Source organism: Numenius arquata, chromosome 25 (assembly GCF_964106895.1).
Source record: "Numenius arquata chromosome 25, bNumArq3.hap1.1, whole genome shotgun sequence".
NCBI lineage: Eukaryota > Metazoa > Chordata > Aves > Charadriiformes > Scolopacidae > Numenius > Numenius arquata.
Window position 1 is genome coordinate 5,425,337 of NC_133600.1, and position 17,390 is coordinate 5,442,726.

The 17,390-nt window shown below is 50.0% G+C and overlaps 1 protein-coding gene across 1 annotated transcript in view; it reads right to left on the reverse strand.

Annotated features, from left to right (window-relative positions):
* Positions 1-17,390, reverse strand: part of GNG7 (G protein subunit gamma 7) — a 72,814-nt gene that overhangs the window by 54,492 nt on the left and 932 nt on the right. The window contains exon 2 of the mRNA XM_074163669.1: positions 3,077-3,150. The gene's annotated coding sequence lies outside the window, so the exon portion shown is untranslated. The remainder of the gene's footprint in view (positions 1-3,076; positions 3,151-17,390) is intronic.

Genomic DNA, 17,390 nt, shown 5'->3' on the forward strand with positions numbered 1-17,390 from the left:
ACAAAAAAACCACAAAACTAAAAAGACTAATTTATAATGAATTTAAGCGTGAAATGCCTGAAATGCTCATGGGGGGAAGGCAGAGGAGCAGAGGTGGAGGAGGAGCAGCGTGGGACCCCAGCGTCGCGATCCCCTTCCCAAGCAGAGCGGTCCCTGCGCAGGTCGGGGGTCCAGAAGGGCAGTTACTGCACAACCACACATTCCTGCTCAATTCCTTGTTTTGCCTCTGAACAAAAAGAGGGAAAAGTTCAAAATAAACCTTGCAGGCAGCAGCGCTCCGCTTGCCGGAGTTCATTCTTTAAAGAAACGGGACAAACTCATTCCTGGGTAAATATTTGGGGTTCCAACTCCGTTTTGCAGCATCTCGTTCAACACTTCCAAGGTTCGGGAGAGCCCGGAATACACTCAGGACAGGGCTCCATGGAAATAACAGGGCTTATTTCAGCAACAACAGAGCTATTTTTAAAACTTTTACTTCTGGGATGCCAATTTCCTGAAGCTGTTTGGAAAATCGAATTTAAAAATGCACAAATACTAATGGAACAAAAATGTGCCGTAGCAACAGGCACCGTTTGCTGGGAGATACGCTGGATTTGTTTCTGGACTTTCCAACTCGCTTTCATCCACAAAAATCACCTTTTCCTCCCTTTAGAGGAAAGATTAAGAATAGCAAAAATTATTTGCTTACAGAAAAAGTTTATTCCTTAAAAAAAAAAAAAAATCAACCCCTTCCAGTTTTAGCAAATGCCTCCAGCTGTTACAAACAGATGAACCCAGGGACAATACACCACTTTACTCCAGGGATGCTTAGGTTTAAGGGAATTCGATTAGCTCAGAGGCTCTGCCGGGCAAGTGAGCTACACAAGAAGGTCTTTTATGGCGCTGACAACCTCCTAAAAATTGGAGGAATTTTAAAATGTACACCAACTCAACAACTGCTTGAAACAGGAAGAGGAGGTGAAAGAGGATCCCGCTGAAGCGGCAAAGGAGAATTCATTACGCTGGAAATACCGGAGCCACACACAGATGGGACGCTGAGGTTTGTCATTCTTAAAGTGCCATCATAAAAGCGCGCAGGCATTTGCTTTTAAATATTACGCCCAGCAGCTGAACGGCGTAAAGTACAGCTATTTTCATAGGCTGCTCCACCGACTCGGGAACGGTGCCAGCAAAAGTAAGACTCACTAACAGGTTTTTGACTTCAAATCACTAAAAACACCCACCTCCCCCCCAAAAAAAAATAATGACAAACCAGCGATTCTTCTAATCTGGCACTAAAGCACCCCCCAGGGAGGGGATCCTCCCGGTGGGTAAAATTCACCTCGTTCTGCCCTTACAGAAAGTGAGAAGGGAAAGAAGAAAAACATCCCGAGGAAGGATTTAGCCTCAAGGTTAATAGTTTGAAACGTGGATGTTTCTCCTGGGATACGGTTCCCTCTCACAGCAACTTTGGAGGTTATTTCAATGTGCTTTCACGTTACGCAAGCGCCCTCTCTTCCGGGGGCTACCCAGCAATTTTATACAGGCAATTAGTAAAAAAAAACCTAAACGCCTTAACGAACCCTGGGGAAGAAGGTGCTCTCGCTACATCAGCGATTGCCAGGGCAGAGTGTCTCTGCAGGACATAAGTCACCAATAAAGGTGCCTTCAGGTAACTTCAGGAACTGAAAAAAACCCGACAGCATTAAAAAAACCCAGCTTCCTAATGAAGAGTTCGGGGTGAGAGAGCCCCGAGCGGCAGCTGGTTGTTCAGAGCTGAAGGAAACGAAAAGGGTTCACAAACGGGTCCTGAAAAAGAGAAGCCCAAACCCAGCAGCGACTCCTCGTCCTCAGGCCCTGCTGCAGAAACGGCTTAAAAAGGGGAAAAAAAAAAAGGCAGCCTGGGCTGAGAAGAGATGGGTGCTTTTGTACTTCAATAAAAATCTGCCTCTTTATTCAACAAAGCTTTGCTTTTGAGACGGAGACGGGCATAAGCGTGGCCTGTTTGGAGCCCTAAGGCAAAATACTACAATATAACAACCTCCCTGAGTTTCCCTTTTTTTTTTTTTTTTTGTTTTTCTCCCCAGTTCCTTATGTTTTGAATTAAGTCTCCGGTTGACTCTGACTCACAGCTGATCCCATGAACATCGTTCCCCTCTTGGAGGAGACGCCAAGTGCAAAAAACTAGGGCAAAATGACGCAAGTGGGACAGAGAGGGGACGTTTTTTTAGGAAAGTGAGGCAAGAGGAAGCGCTGCCGCGTCCCTGCCGGAGCCTGGGGAAAGGACCGACGCTCACAGGGTGAGACACAGCTCCGAAGACATTTGCTAACGAGCCTGCCAGTCAATTAGTCATTTCAAAGGGTTTCAAGGACTTGTGCTCTCAGCCTTCTGGAGAGGCTGCTGGTCCTCTGCTGCGCGGTGCGGCTGCCAGGGACACACTGCCCTCTCTTGGGGACTCCAGAGCCAGACCCGCCGCAGGACACCCAGCACCAACCAACACGCTGTTGGCGTCTCTTAACGAGTAATTTCTGCCCAAAAGCGACCAGCAGGCAGAGGCGACCAGCAACCCTGCTAACGCTCCCCTGCCGGATGTATTGCTCTGAGGAAGGAAGCGTGAGCGCCTTTTGGAAGAGCTGCTCTTAAGGTAGGTCAGTTTTAACTAATAACCTTGAAGGTACCTTTATATCATCCCATCCAAACTTCAATCTTTTGACCTGGGATTGTTCGGTGGGTAATGCAGTGTGGAGAGGAGCTGCGTCTACCAGGGGAATATGATAACGTTGAATGAGCAGCGATACCGTGATACGGTAACAATCACCACAGAAAAAGAACGTAATTCAGAATAAGCATTTCAACCCACAGGCAACAGCCAGACCTTGGCTTTCTGTGGGACCTCGGGGTAATTTTGGACACTTACCTTGGTCAAAGTGTCTCTGAGGGGGCTCTGAGCGTGGTGCCAGCACACTGACACTACTCACCTCCTCACATATCCCCGGTTTGGGCAATCAAGGATAGAAAGGTGTGGAGAATTAACTGGGAGGCAGGAGAGAGGGTCTGGCAGGGGGGGCTGTGTGGCGTCCTGCTGCGGAAACGTACCTGGGCAGAGCCTTCACGCCACCTTCTTCAGCTCAAAGGCACCTCGCTCTCTGGCTCAAAAAAGGACAGTTCTCCTGAAAAAGGAAACAGAGAGAGTTTTCAGCAATTAAAACGTTCCTGCAGGGAATCCCTGCCGCCCTGAGCGCCAGGCTTTGATCCAGCCAGCTGAAGCACCTCACACTTTTTCCTTTTTTTTTTTTTTTTTTTCTTTTTTGCTGTAATGAAGGCAGACGCAGTAGCCATATGGCTACAAAGACCCTTTTTACCCTGACAGACACAGGCGCTATTTCCTCCCTGCATGAAACCAGGCTGGACTTGGCCATCGCAGCACTCTCCCGAGTCACCCCGTTAAGTACGAGGGACACGTCACGGGGATTCGGTGACTCTGCGAGGGTCGGGGCCAGCGTTAAGGCCGGTTCCTGCCTGCAGTAAATGCAATTTCATATCCCAGTCTGAAGATGGCTCCATCGGCACGAGAGCTGTCGCCCACCCTCCCTACGCACCAGGAAAAAAATAAAAAAAAAAACCCACAAAAAAAAAACCTCATTAGGCACACAAAGAATGAAGAAATATTCCCAATGCTTAGTCAGCCATCAATCACATGGTATTTGTCATACGCTGACAACAACGCTGCCGGGAAGGCAGGGAAGCAGTCACATACGTGCATTAGATATTTCTAAAGGCTGCGATGGAGAAGCTACAACAAAAGAAACTAGAGAAAAATAGCTCATGGAGCAGCTCATGGAAGTCGAGGAGAAAAGGAATGACAGAGACAGATTTAACTAAAGAAAGGGAAGGGGAAGGCATATCTGCAGCATTTCATTTTCTGTTCCTCCCCACAACGATCAAATTAAAAAGCCCACACACTTAAATTAAGTACAAGGTAAAGGGGAGCTGGAAACAGAGTCATTCAGAGTCACTATTTAGGTGAGGAAAATTGCTGCATTATATTCCTTTGTCAAGCGGCAGATAATGAAATCTGCGAAAAGAAAATGCGGAATTTGGACCCATCCCACAAGAAGCAGAAGAAAACCAGGGAAATCTTTGGTACGGGTTCCCCAGGCAGGACCCGAGGAGCTCGGGCCCCATCAACACCCCGAGTGACAATGATGGGACACAGAAGTGGCTGTGCACAGACCCCAAATCCCTTGTCCCCGTCACAGCCCCAGCGACACCCTCACACGCAGCCACGCAAATTTTAAACCCCAACAGGGTTTTTTTTTGGTCTTGGCTTTTTTTTTAAAACACAACGTACAGAACAGAACCCGAGGCAGGGGCGTGCCCAGGACCCCATCACAGAGCCGCGATTCACTAATAAACCTTTCTTCAGCAACCTTCGCTGTGTTTAATTTACACCTTTGAAAACACCTCTGATAAAACCAAACCCTGGCTCCACCAAACCCTGGCTCCACCAAACCCTGGCTCCACCAAACCCTGGCTCCACCAAACCCTGGCTCCGGCAAGATTTGTCATCGACTTAAGGGTAAATATCCTCCTCGCATTTCTGTTTACACTGCACTGTGTCCCAGGCTCCAGATAGGACTGGAATATTTAATTCGTGATGACAGGCAGTCACCTCCGCTTCCCCAACAGCCCGCCCCCGCAAGGAGAAACCCCCCCCAGGGCTGGACCCAGATGAAACCCTCCCCAGCTATTAAAAGAGAAACATCCTATTCATTCTCGAGCATTTCATGGAAGAAAGCACAAAGGGAACGGAGAATACGGAATCACGGAATTGTTGGAGTTGGAAGGGACCTTCTAGAGATCATCTACTCCCCTGCCAAAGCAGGATCGAATACAAATGTTATTATTTTTAGGTAAAGCTTTTGCAAGCTCAGGTTTCCTTTAAGGAGCCCTAAAAACCCATCGGGTGACCCCGGCTGGTGTCGGAAGGGGCCAGCGGGCGATAACGGGGCTGCTGCGGGTGCTCGGCCTGTTTTCATGGCAACGGCACCGAACCAGATGCTGCAAAGCTCTGCGAGGGCAAGAGCTCGTTTCCAGAGGGAACTGTTTCATGTCTAATCATTAACAGTAAAAAACACCCTAGATAAAAGCCAGTTAGCGACAGAGCGAGGCCGTGATGCATTTCAAGCCAGCAGAGTCCTCGCAGTCACCAGGAAGCGCGGGATGTTTGCTTGTTCCTGTTATGGCTCTCCCGTGTTTCCCCTGCCGAGGGGACAGCTTCGCAGGAAACAATATAAATCACAATTAGGAAGAGTCATCTGTTTGTTCTTCAAACCTCTCTCTCTCTCTCTCTCTCTCATCCGAACAGCGAGAGCGGTCGCTCCGGCGGGCTCCGGGCAGCGAGATCAGACGTTCTCACACACATCAGGGCATTTTAAGCTGCTGCTGCTGCCATTAAAGATGAGAAGCGGCGTTGGGAGCTCGCTGCCACACGGACTGCAGAGCTACCTAGTCTGAAAGGTGCAAACTTAAAATTTAAAAATACCCCTGGCTTGCCTGGTGAGGCTGCGAGGGCAAACCAACCCCAACGTCCACCTGAGGAGCCTCTTCTGCATTAAAGCAGCACCTCGGGGAGTCCCCCCCGAGAGCCTGAGATGGGACGGAGGGGCATTAGCCACCCGCTGGCCGTATGGAACGTCTGCCCCGTGGAAGAGATGGCTGATGCTACCTGCCTGGTGGGGACGGATGGGCTCTGGGCATGGGCATGGCATGGGCACGGCTGCTCCGGCTCCCACCTGCAGCTCCTGAGCATTAGCAGCGGCTGGGACCTGCCAGACAAAGCCTCCACCGGCCACCACGATGATGACACGTGAAACATCAGCTCCTCTCCCCCTTCCAAGAATTCTGCTGCCTTAGGACACCCGCTAAACCCCCTCCAGTCCAGCCCACGAGGCATCAGCATCCACCAGCCGGCGAACTGAAACAGAGCGACGATTGTTCCCTTTCCTACCGACCCTACTCTCTGGGCTGAAATCCAGAGAAAACGGTGGAAAGCAGAACCCTTCAGCTGCCCAAGAGACACGAGGGTCCCTGACCCTCCGTCCAGGAGGGGTCTCCCCATCCGGCCCCCAAAGCCAGAGCCGTGAGCGAGCACAGGGGAGGCTGCTGCAGCTGGAACCTGACAAGATAACACGGGAAATAAAACCGAATGAAGCCAGACCGCTTTAAAGTTGATATAAACTGTTCTTTTTCTTCGCTGCCAGAGGTATGTCGACTCCATGGATGGCACGGAGAAAGCCCACATCAGAACTGCCACCTGCATCACCCTCACTAAACCCTTCCTTTCAAAAGGAAAGGTTTATCACTTTACCCCCTGCCAAAAAAAAAACCCCTGTTGAATTAGAGCTAGCATTCAAAGACAGGTTCTAAACAAATTTGTGTAAAAAAAAAATAAAAAAAAAGTCCAGAAGACCCTGAAAAAGGCAGCATCACGTCAGCAACCATATCTCTCTTCACTTCCTGAAGCCAAAACATGGCCCTGTTTGTCAGGCAGCAACCCCAGGGCTGGCTCCCAGCCCCACGCGTGGTGCTCCCTGCCGCCTCCGCAGGACCCGCCATCTCCCGCAGGACCCGGCGTCCTTCCACAGACACAAGGACAAAAGCCCATGGAACGCGGCACCGCACTGTCCCCGCACCGCCAGGCCACAAAACGGCAACGCTGCCAACACACGGCTTCACACTCTGAAATATGAAATGAAATTAGTGAGGATTACCAGACGGCTCCACAAAACGAGATGTTATGCGCGTTGGTTTTTAACGGAGCCGTTCACCGTTTGTTCTTAATCCCCAGCCCCTGTATTTATAGCAAACTACTCACATAACTAAGCTTTGCTGTGCTTGAGAGCACCACACAAATAGGCCTTTTTTTAAAAAAAAAACAAACGTATTTAGAAAGAGGTATCTGAATAAGACTTTGCCCCTTTTTTTGGTATCTTTTATGGAAAGCTTCTTAAGCAGCAATAGTTTGCTTCCCTACTAATCTGCTGTTGGAAAAAAAATATCTCAGCTGCCTTGTTATAATCATGTTGATGCTCCTAAAAATCTGCAGGAGAGACCTGGGAAGTTGTTGAACTCTGCTGTCCCAGAGACAGAGCATCACGACTGCTCTGTCTCTGCCCCCACCGGGAACATCACCCCTTCACCCGCAGCCACGGAACAGCCAGAACCATACCAATATACCCAATATATATTTGAATTTCAAAGCAAGTTGTTGCCTGGCCATTGGGATTAATGAAGAGCATCTCAATCTGCGTCCCCCATGATGGACCGGCTCCAGCAGGAGCTCAGGGTGACGTTCCTTCTGCTGCTGAAACACTAAGTACGGTTCATATCACCCAGAAGACGACAGCAGGAGTCAACGGCACCCCGAGAGCAAAGCTGAGCTTCTGGCAACAAGATTCCAACCCTCATCCCAGCACCTACGAGCAGCAGGATGGTCATCCTCACTCCAGCATCTCAGGGAGCCTCCAGTGCAAGAACAAACTGCGTAAGATCAACCACCATCGGTAGAAAAAGCCTTCGAACGCCACCGAAAGCCCACTCCTGAGGAGATCTGTTTCAGTGTCACATAAACCCGGAAAGCAAACCAATAATATTTACAGCAAGGGATTAGAGCTGAACCTTCTGTAAATCTGGTTGTGCAAAGGAACGTGCAAATCCACCTCTGCGGAGAGGTTCTCGCCAGCTCTCGGAGCGAGGGTGAAAGAGGTCACGAACTGATGAGCTCTCACTTCGGAAACCGATCTTTTCCAGGACATTCATCATCCTTGAGCAGAGCGCTTGGCGACGAGGCTGCCAGCAAGCGCCCCGCTCCCCGAATTCTTTATCCTGCTCGTTTCCTACGCTCCAAGGGAAACAGACACAGGCTTTAGGGACAAGAATTCCCCCATGTAACAGCTTCACCCGCTCCTTAACTTTCTACTCCAACAACTAGTCCCACAACCACCTCTGAATTAGGGTGCTAATTAGGGTAATGCTGTTATCCTGGGAGGAAGGTATCGGAATGCAGAGCACTGTCAACTCTCATCATCCTCTCTTTTTCTTAGAGAAAATTAAACACTGCTAGTGAAAATGGCTTTTTACTTTGATAATCTCACTTAGGTTTGATCTACATAACTACGCCGGCCCCAGGGTGAAGCGCCTAGGATTTTAAAATGTAAAAAAAGAAAAAAATGCTTTAAGAATTCTACAATTTATGATTCCCAGTGCTACCAGCACTTGGAAGAGGAAATACTTCTGGTCGGACGCAAGCTCACGTATCAGCCAACACTAAGCAGAACAAATCCAGCAGATGTGGATGAAACCCTCTCAAATACTGTTACAGGATTAAGTGGAAAGCGTCCAGGACCATCCTTCTTCCCACCCAGCCATTCTATTTTATTTTTAATAAAATAAAAGCCAGCAGGTCCCTCGTTTCTGGGGTTTGGAGGAAGGGGAATTCACAGTGCAGTATCATTCCCAGCAAGCGGCCAACAAGAGAAAGGTGGAGAGAAACACAGAGCCCTTCTGCAGTAATTAAAAAAAATACTGCATTTGATTCATTTTTTACCTCGTGTGCACCTAAAAATAATAAATCAAGTAGCATTTGGACACCTTCCCAACAGGAGTAGTGCTCTGCTGGGCGCTCCAAAACCCCATCCACGGGCACCAGCACCTGGGTTTGCTCGATACCATCAGTCCCGCGGGAATCTGAACCCCTAATTCCAGCACGTGGCAGCAGCCTGCACACGGGAAACACGGAGGAGGGAGGCTTTATTTACGCAGGGGACAACAGTTTCAAGAGTGACACGATTAAATCAAGGAAAAAAAATGGTTAAATGCAGATTCCTGAAACTCCTATAAGAAAAGCAGCTGCACCAGGGACTCTTTGGCTTCTCAAACTAGAGGGAAAACGCCTGCGCGGGGGAGAACTTTGAGCTGGAAATGCCTCAGGAGCATTCACCAGGATCCTCGCGGCGAAAAATTCAGAAAGGCACAGAAATGTATTCCCTCCAGCAGCGGCAAGGCTCCTGCCAGCCTTCAGTCCCTCCCTCGGCTCAGGGCGTTAACGAATTTCCTACCCCGTTAGCAGGCAGCTTTGGTAAAGCCTGAGACGAGCTTTCCTGCCCCTCCACCAGCCTTCCCCCAGGGACCCTCCTGACCCCCGAGAGGTTCCCACCTTCCCCAGGCTCCCACAACTGCCCTCCGAAAAAACCAGGGAGCAACGGGCTTTTTAATCAGGGCGTTTTGCCCGCAGACAGATTGTATTTCACCTACAAAACAAGAGCACACACAGTTTTTAGCCAAACAACCTCTCCCGGCCGTTATTTACTGAAGAGAGTAGGAAGTGGTTACTCTCTCGAGCTACAGCGAAACCACAGCAACTTTTAATTTAATTATTCCCCCCCCCCTCAATGCAGCGCGAAGGGAGCGCAGCGGCAGCGCTCCGAAGAGATGCACACACAATACATCTCCTCTGTTAGTTGACAACCCTCTTCTATTTCGGGAATGCTCATCTGCAGGTGGAATTGGATTTATGTTCCCATGACTGACACCACCACTCGCTCCAGCCCCGGCCTATGGCAGCGCCTGCTATTTTCAGCCCTGTGCCTCTCCGAACAATACGATTCCGAAGGTGAGAACTATTTCCAGATAACACAAGAACTGCATTTTGCAGACTTTTTAAAAAAAATAAGTAAATAAATAAACAAACAAACCATGGATTATTTTAAAGAAGTTTTGGAAGAGGGTGAGGAACCCTCTCCAGCAAAGCCAGGGTCTCCTTGCATTAACAGGCTCTTCTTACAGATAATCCATGGAGTTGCTGCGACTATTAACATGAAATTAAAGTCACTGCCCTGCTGGACCGGGCAAAAACAGTCTCACCTGGGCTACCACAAAGCTATTCTTCCCCCAGCAAGAGGGAAAACACCTATTCCCTTTCTCCTTTCTCCTGACAAGACCCTCGCCTCCGGTGACAGACTGGCTCCGAAGCCCTTCCGAAGTGGCAGCCACCGCCGGCCTGTGCTGGGACCGTCCCCAGAAATAGCCAGAAGCCAAAAGAAATAGCAAAATGTGATGTAGCATTGAGTCAATATCCATACTCCAACCTAAACCTTTCTCTGATTCTACTCCTCGCAAAAAAAACGTTACATCTAGAGCGCATCACTTCGGTTTTCGCACGTCGGCACCACAATTACCTTTCACAAACACGCACCGGGAGAGCGGGCTGGGTTCAGAGCCAGGGGATGAAGAGTTAACTGCTCCCTGGGAGAAGCCTCAGCCCAGATCCCCAGAAAGAAAAGCCGAGGGTGGGATAATAAGGCAAAGAATGTTAACTGTCTAATTAGCAATCAGAGAAAGAAGAATTTTGTGATCACTCAGAAGCGCTGACTTCTTCAAGCCTCACGCTGACCCGCGGTGAGCCCCGGGGCTCGGCGAGGGCTGCTCCCGGGGGGCTCACCCCGAGGTCCCCCCCACACACAGAGCCCTTCATGGCTGCAAGCGGGTCTACAAGACGAAGGGCTAAAATCTACCAAAAACTGGGAGTTCAGCTCCTTCCCCGCACCAGCTGAAGGGCTGCCCACCGCCGCTCGCGTGGTCCCACTTCCATCGCAATTAGCCACAGAAGCTCTGGCAGGGCAGCAATTGTTTCAGCCTCCAGAAGCTCATCTCTTCCACGACGCCCGTAACGAACAATGCCCCGGACAAATTAAATTCCAGTCAAGTCGTCACCAGCTGCAGCTCGTATGCACACAATTTTTTTTAAACTAAAGCATTCTGGAGCAAGCCCTTCCTTGTCCTCCACAAGCTGAATTGCTCGTGCCCCACAGGGCTGTTAGAAAATAATTACTTCTCTGAAGCCACGGGCTACTCTTCCAAAGTAGGTGTGCCCCGTGACTAACGGCTGGCAACCAACCAGTTCCATCTGCACTGGGACGCTGGGAGCGGAGAGCCACTGCTGGCACTTCCAGCAGTTCCTCTTAGATCCAGGCTAACAAATGTGAAATCCCCTTTTTCCACCCTTTTTTTCACCCCTCCGTTAAAAACGCTGCCTGTACTTCCCTCGGCGGTTCCTCGAAGCGTATCCGCTGTTTTATCACACCCACCGAGAGATCAGGCTGGAGGGCAAACGCTCTCGGCTCCACAAGTCTCTACAAGGGACGGCCGCACGTTTCAGCGCTGACAAACGAACTCGGCCTTGCACCTCCGCGGGGTAAATCATCAGAAAACACGGGATTTCGTTGCCTTTCCCGGAAGGATGCTTGCAGCGAGGCCCTTGGGAGCCCAGGGTGGGATTATACGCCTTGAGGAGTCACCAAAATGGAACTAGAGAAACCCACCCGTGGCTCCTGCGGCTCCTCCCGGGGTCACGGTGTCCGTATCCCGCTTCCAACCGGTGTCACAACACCAGGAGATGTGACTTCATTCAGAGGGGCAGGGAACCCACCGCACGGCCCGAAGCAGCTCTTCCAAAGGGATGTGGGAACATCAGGAGTCAAGCCCTGTTTAGTAAAACTACGGGAGAAACTTGAGAGATGGAACCATGTCCACGTTCACGGCGCTGCCGGCGCCCATGGGTCCCCCGAGGGTGTTCAAATCACCCGTTTGTTCCTCAAAACACCACCCCGGTGCACGGTCCCACCTCAGGTTAAACCCACCCGATGCAAAGTGACGGCACTTAACAGTCTCCTGACGGACAGACACCCGCGTTCCCAACCACAAACGGAGCTGGAAACCTCTGGGCAACGCAGCCCCGGGTTATGGACTGAGGTTGGTTTATTTCCAAGCACTTTTATGTTCCTCCGAGAGTTTCTCTCAAGAGTCACATTCACCTGAAAACAATCTCCAGGTCCTGTTTGTTAACAAAAACCCCAGTAAACCCAGTATTGACCAGCACCTAATCCATCCTGCCTGTGGTTACCTCCACCTGACTCAAGACAGCGACAAGATCTCTTCCTTTATCCAGTTCCCGTTTTCCTTCTTTACCAACAAACACCCACGAAACCAACGCAATTAGGCTCAGCGAATCCCTGACCACGTGAAAAACTTGGCTTTAAAGACCATCAACACTTGAATTCCCAGCCTTGCACCGTTTCGTCTCCGAACTTCACTCCGTTCTTAGCCCTACAGGGCACCAACCCGCTCTCAGCTGCTTGATAATATTCCATTATTTTAGCACGTTCTTCTCATCCTTCCTTGCTTTTCAAAGCCGACACCTTCAAAAGTCTCACAGAAAATATAAAATTTACTGAATATTTATTTCCCCATTTCTAAGTTACAGCTCCAGAAAAGGTGCTGGTTCCAGGTCCATTTACCAGCTCCAACTTCGCAAAAACTCATTTTGCATCCCTCCAGGTGATCAGCACCGCTCTGGTTTCAAGCTTTACCGGTCGGTGTCGGACGAGGATGGAAGCCAACGGGTCAATACCAACAGCGTAACTCCACACGCCATTCACCGCCGGGAATGACGACCAGGTTTAATCGGGATTAGCCGCAATTAAACCTGCCCGACACCGGGGTGACACGCGCTTTCCATCGGAGCCACCGCGGGCCCTCAGGGCTTACAGGAAAAAACAGTTTTCCAGCACTTGGAGCGTGATGCTCCCTGAAAACGATGCCAGTTCCTTATGATGATTGGAAACTCCTTACCTGGAGCGACACGCTCCCATCCCACACCGGCCCAAGGAGCATCCACTAAAATTACATTTATTGACATAATTCCAAAGTTAAAAGCAAAAAGATCATATTTCTTGGTCTTAACTTTAAAGTTCTTTTGAACTTTAAAGATCTTTCTTTAAAAAAAGGAAAATAAAAAGAGCCTCTCGGGCTGTCCTCCCCCCTCCCCAGTAGAAAAGTCACAGAATAACACTAAATTCACACCATTTGTGTTTGGGGATTGCACCATCACTCACAGCGAGCAACTGAAAAGAGGAGCCATGATACGTCATGATTTATCGAGCATAAACACTGATCCTCTGCCAGCAAGAAAAAGTAGTTACCCTTGGGGTGGGGGAAATGAGAATAACCAGGAGTCCGGCAGGAACAACCCCCTGGAAGCAGTTTGTTCACAGAGAAACTCTCCTGGAGTCTCAGAACTCGGCAGCAGAAGCTGAGGAGACGCTGCAAAGGGTTAAAACGCGAGGAACAGTCAGACTTTGTACATTTTTCTAAGAGCAGATGAGGCAGAAATGGACAAAAAACCTTCGGGGCTCAAAAAAACCCAAACTATTCTATATCTTTAAAAATAGATTTATTTTTTTCCGAAGGGGATAAGTTGAGGGGAAAAAAAAAAACCAAACAAACCCACAGCGCTTTTTGGAGAACGTTATCAGAATGTCAGTCGGACTGACTGCTGCTCCCCGGAGCCATCCAGGGGGCTGTCACCTCCCCGCTGCCACCTGAGCGGGGACCAGGGAGGTGACAGGAGGAGGAACATCCTCCCACCGCCCCCAGCCCCACAGCCCCCCCCTTCCCCCCCCCCCCAACCTTCCGGTCACAGCAGCAGCGAGATATTTTTTAAAAAAGCCACTCTTAAACAGCCTATTTTCTAGCTTTTTTTCCCTTTCCTCCCCTTTTTCTGTAGAAGGAAAATAAACCCAAGCAGGAGTTACTGAGGTTTCTCAGCTTTTACAGCTTCTTAAAAGTCCATTAAAAAAAATTTAAAAAAAAAATTAAAAAAAATAATCTAACTGCTTATTCGGAAGCGTTTTCAGTTACACAAAACCAACACAGGCTGGAGAACTTTCAAACTTTTCCTTGTCCGTCAGAAGGAAGGGGGGAAAAACATACAATAAATTATGAAAAAGCATAATCCTTAACTAAATTTCCTGTTTTGTGTCTCAGCATTAACAGTGTGCCTGAATTTCCTCCTTTTTCTTTCCTTTTTTTTTTTTTCCTTTTAACGTCACGGCCAATCCCTACCCACCCATTCACCAACAGCCCCATCCGAAACTACTGGAGGTTTCAAGCCCGTTGGAGTTGGAAATATCAGCTGAATCCATAACTCATCCCCAGGAAAAATCCAGCTCTTCCGCCCCGTAAAATAAAGATTAAACATCCTCGGGCTGCGGAACCGCTCCTCTCGCCAGCAGCCGCAGCAGGAATGAACCGGGGATCGCTATATTCGCCCTTTTCAAAGAAATGTGGTGTCCTGACCGCTTTTAGTTGGTTTTTAAATGAGTTGGTGGCTTCGCGGGTATTTTGGAGGAGCGGCAGGAAGGAGGAAGGCAGCGCGATCGCGCAGTATTTTTTTTAAAGTGTTTATCAAATTTAACTGGGAGAGAAAATTTACATCCGAGAAACTTGAGACCCTGGCGAGCAACTTTCACTTTCAGAAATAGCCTTTAAAATGAAAACCCGGTCTCGTTGCACAACGGCCTGTTTGTTCTGGTATTTTAATAAAGGGCCTTTTAAGCAGCAGATCACAGGGGACTCCCAGGACCGTCTGGAGCAAAGTGCCCATCGCACGGGGCCGCCCGGGCCAGATGCTCCCAGCTGGTGCCCAAAAGCAAGGTCTGGTTCTTCCAGAGCTCTCTAAGTTCCAGCCATTTGGCTTTAAATACAAACTAAGTGGGTAAATCTAAGACAAATTAATTTTCTTTTAGAAAAAAAAAAAAAAAGTGCTCTCCAGCTCTGCTGGTCCGTCCTCACCGCGAGAGGCTCAGACCACGCAGCAGGAGGGAACCGGATTTTACATTTTCTTTTAGTTTTGTTCCCTTCCCAATTTAATTTCTTCTGACATTCCGCACCTCAAGCTGGAAAACCCATCCCAGAGAAAGAGAATATATCCCGTTATCTGGCAACAGGCGAGGAGAACGAACTGACACGCACTGGCCGAAGACAACAGAGATGCTACAACGGGGAAATCCTCAAACTGGCCACACGCACAGGAACCCGCTGACGGATTTCTGGTCCGTGAAAAAAACGATCAGACAATAGGAGTGAGATTTGAGCACTTCCAGAGAGCTTTCCTCCTCCAAGTTCAACTGTTAGACCCCGGCACCTCAATTCCTTCGGCTTCTCGTAAAGACGGGGCAACCAGCAGGGGACCTACCAGCCCCCCCCCCAGGGAAAGAAGGTGATTTTTATTGGGGTTTTTTTGGAAGTGAGAGCTCGAGTTCTGCCTCCTCCCGAGGACATCAAAGGAAAACTTCCCCCAGCCGCTGGCGAGTGGACAAGCGGCTACTTCGAGCCCTACACAAACCAGACCGTTCTACGGGCGATTGGTTGGGCCCTGGCCAGCCCCAGGGCTCCGCGGCGTCACCGCTCGCACGCGAGGAAGCGGAGAAGGGCATTTACCAGCAACAAAGATGGGTGTTTTCCGAAGGGCAGAGCCTCCAGTCCCTCTGGAGCCCGGTCCAGGGACATGAAGCAGGACCGCAGGGCCGGGAGCGCGCCTCGTTACGCTAACGAACTTCAGGGCACAACAACCTCCCGGCGCAGGAGGTAGGGCAGAGCGGTTATCTCCGTTTTGCAGATAAGGAAATAAGGCAGGAAGGCAGAAGTTGGGGCGGCCACAGGGGAAGCGTGATGAGCAGAGGACAAACCTCCATCTCCCCAGGCACACGCTCCTCTCCCGGCCACCCAGTTACCCCCCTGCCTGCTCCAACCAAGAGAAGTCAGTCTCCCCGTGCTGCCATTCCCCTGCCTTCAAAGAGGGATAAACGCCTTCCTAAGACAACTCTCGATGTCAAAAAAGCACTAATTACCTTAAGTAATACCAGTTCAATACCATATCCAGGGATAAGATGGACACGGAAGAAAAACGGGTAGGTACGTCGAAACGTGCCTCCTGTGTAAATCATTAAAATCCACAACAATGGTCCAGCCACACAAAAGAGCTATTTCCATTTGTTTCACAGCTACAGATGGCAGAAGAAAACCTCTCAGACAATAAGCTCTATTTAAACATATCGATCCAGCTTTTTTGGTGCTTTCTCTCTTCCCCCCCCGTGCCCTGTCCTGGCTACAACCAGAAGATGATAAATGGTGCCGGGCGGTCACGGAGCTGCCCTGCCTTTGCTTTGTGACGGTGAAGCTGACTCGGACCCCAACCCAGCAGCAAGGGGCTCACCTGCCCGCGCGCACCGGGACGTCCCACGCAGCAGACAGCTAAAGACACCCGAAAAACCTCTCCACGGGGTGAAGCTCTGACTCCCCCAAGTCCTACCCTGCTCGAGAAGCGAGTACACGGAAAGCAGCGTGTTGAGAAAAACCAAGCAATTACCTAAAAGGTCTGGAGTTTACTCGCAGACTCAAGGATAAATATCAAGTTACTGACTTCTGCGGTCAACCACAAGTCAGCTTCTCTCCTGGTAGTAATCACCGCAGTTCTGCTTGTCCGGGTCAGTTTTACAAGAAGCCCACAGCTATAAACAAACCTGAAGGTTGTCAGTTCCACCCCCCCCCCCAAGGAAAACCCATTAAAGATAATTCAACACCTTAAAAGCCCCAAGAACTTCTTGCCTCATTTACCAGCAGTAACGGAGAACGTGTCTTAGGGCAGAACGCAGCTCTGTCCCACTCCATTTGGGTTTTATTTAAGGCCACACCTGACGGGAACGGCCCCGGAGGGAGGTAAATCCAGCACCGTTGAAGAAAACGAGCTGCAGTGAGCAGGAACCCAGCCCCGGCTCCCGAACCAGGCGCCGTGACACCTCCCAGTCCCCGCTTACCTACGCAGCACACGCTTTCCCTTCCTTACCCTCCTAAAGGACACCCGCCACTATCCGGCTTTTCATTCCGCACCTCTATTTGGGAAACGAGGAGAAGAAGGAGAGGGATTTCTCTCTTTGTCTGCGGCACCCACTTATCTCCTCTACTTCGCTCTACCTCAATAATACAGAAAATCCAGACCCTGCAGCCACCCCTCCTTTATGTAATTCACTAATGCCTCCAAAGCACTGGCCAGACCGGGCAGGCTACCATTACCATCCCTCACTGGCCATCAACTCCACCAGCTATTTATCCCTTCTCTCCACAACCTCTCCAGACCAACCCGCCGTTAACTCTCACGCAGGAAAAAAACCAAGTAGATTAGATGATATTAGACCTTCTGACGAGCTTCCCAACCTCCTCTTATACCCCCGGAAAGAGGGTCTAGACCCACTCCCCATTAAGTCACCCAACTTCCAAAGCCGGCTGGTCCCGAACAGCGTCTCTCATCGATTATGGTTGCTCCCTTTCGCTTCATCCACCCGAAAATCTGAGACCCCCCTCTCCATCCCAGCTCCAGCCCCACAGCCCGCCCTCCCCCGTCATGACAGCCCCTTCCACCCAACACCCTCCTGCTGGACCTCACCCAAAGATCTTCCCCCCACACACCCCCAATACAACTCAGCCCCTCCTTGCGTCCCCCCCAAACACACCT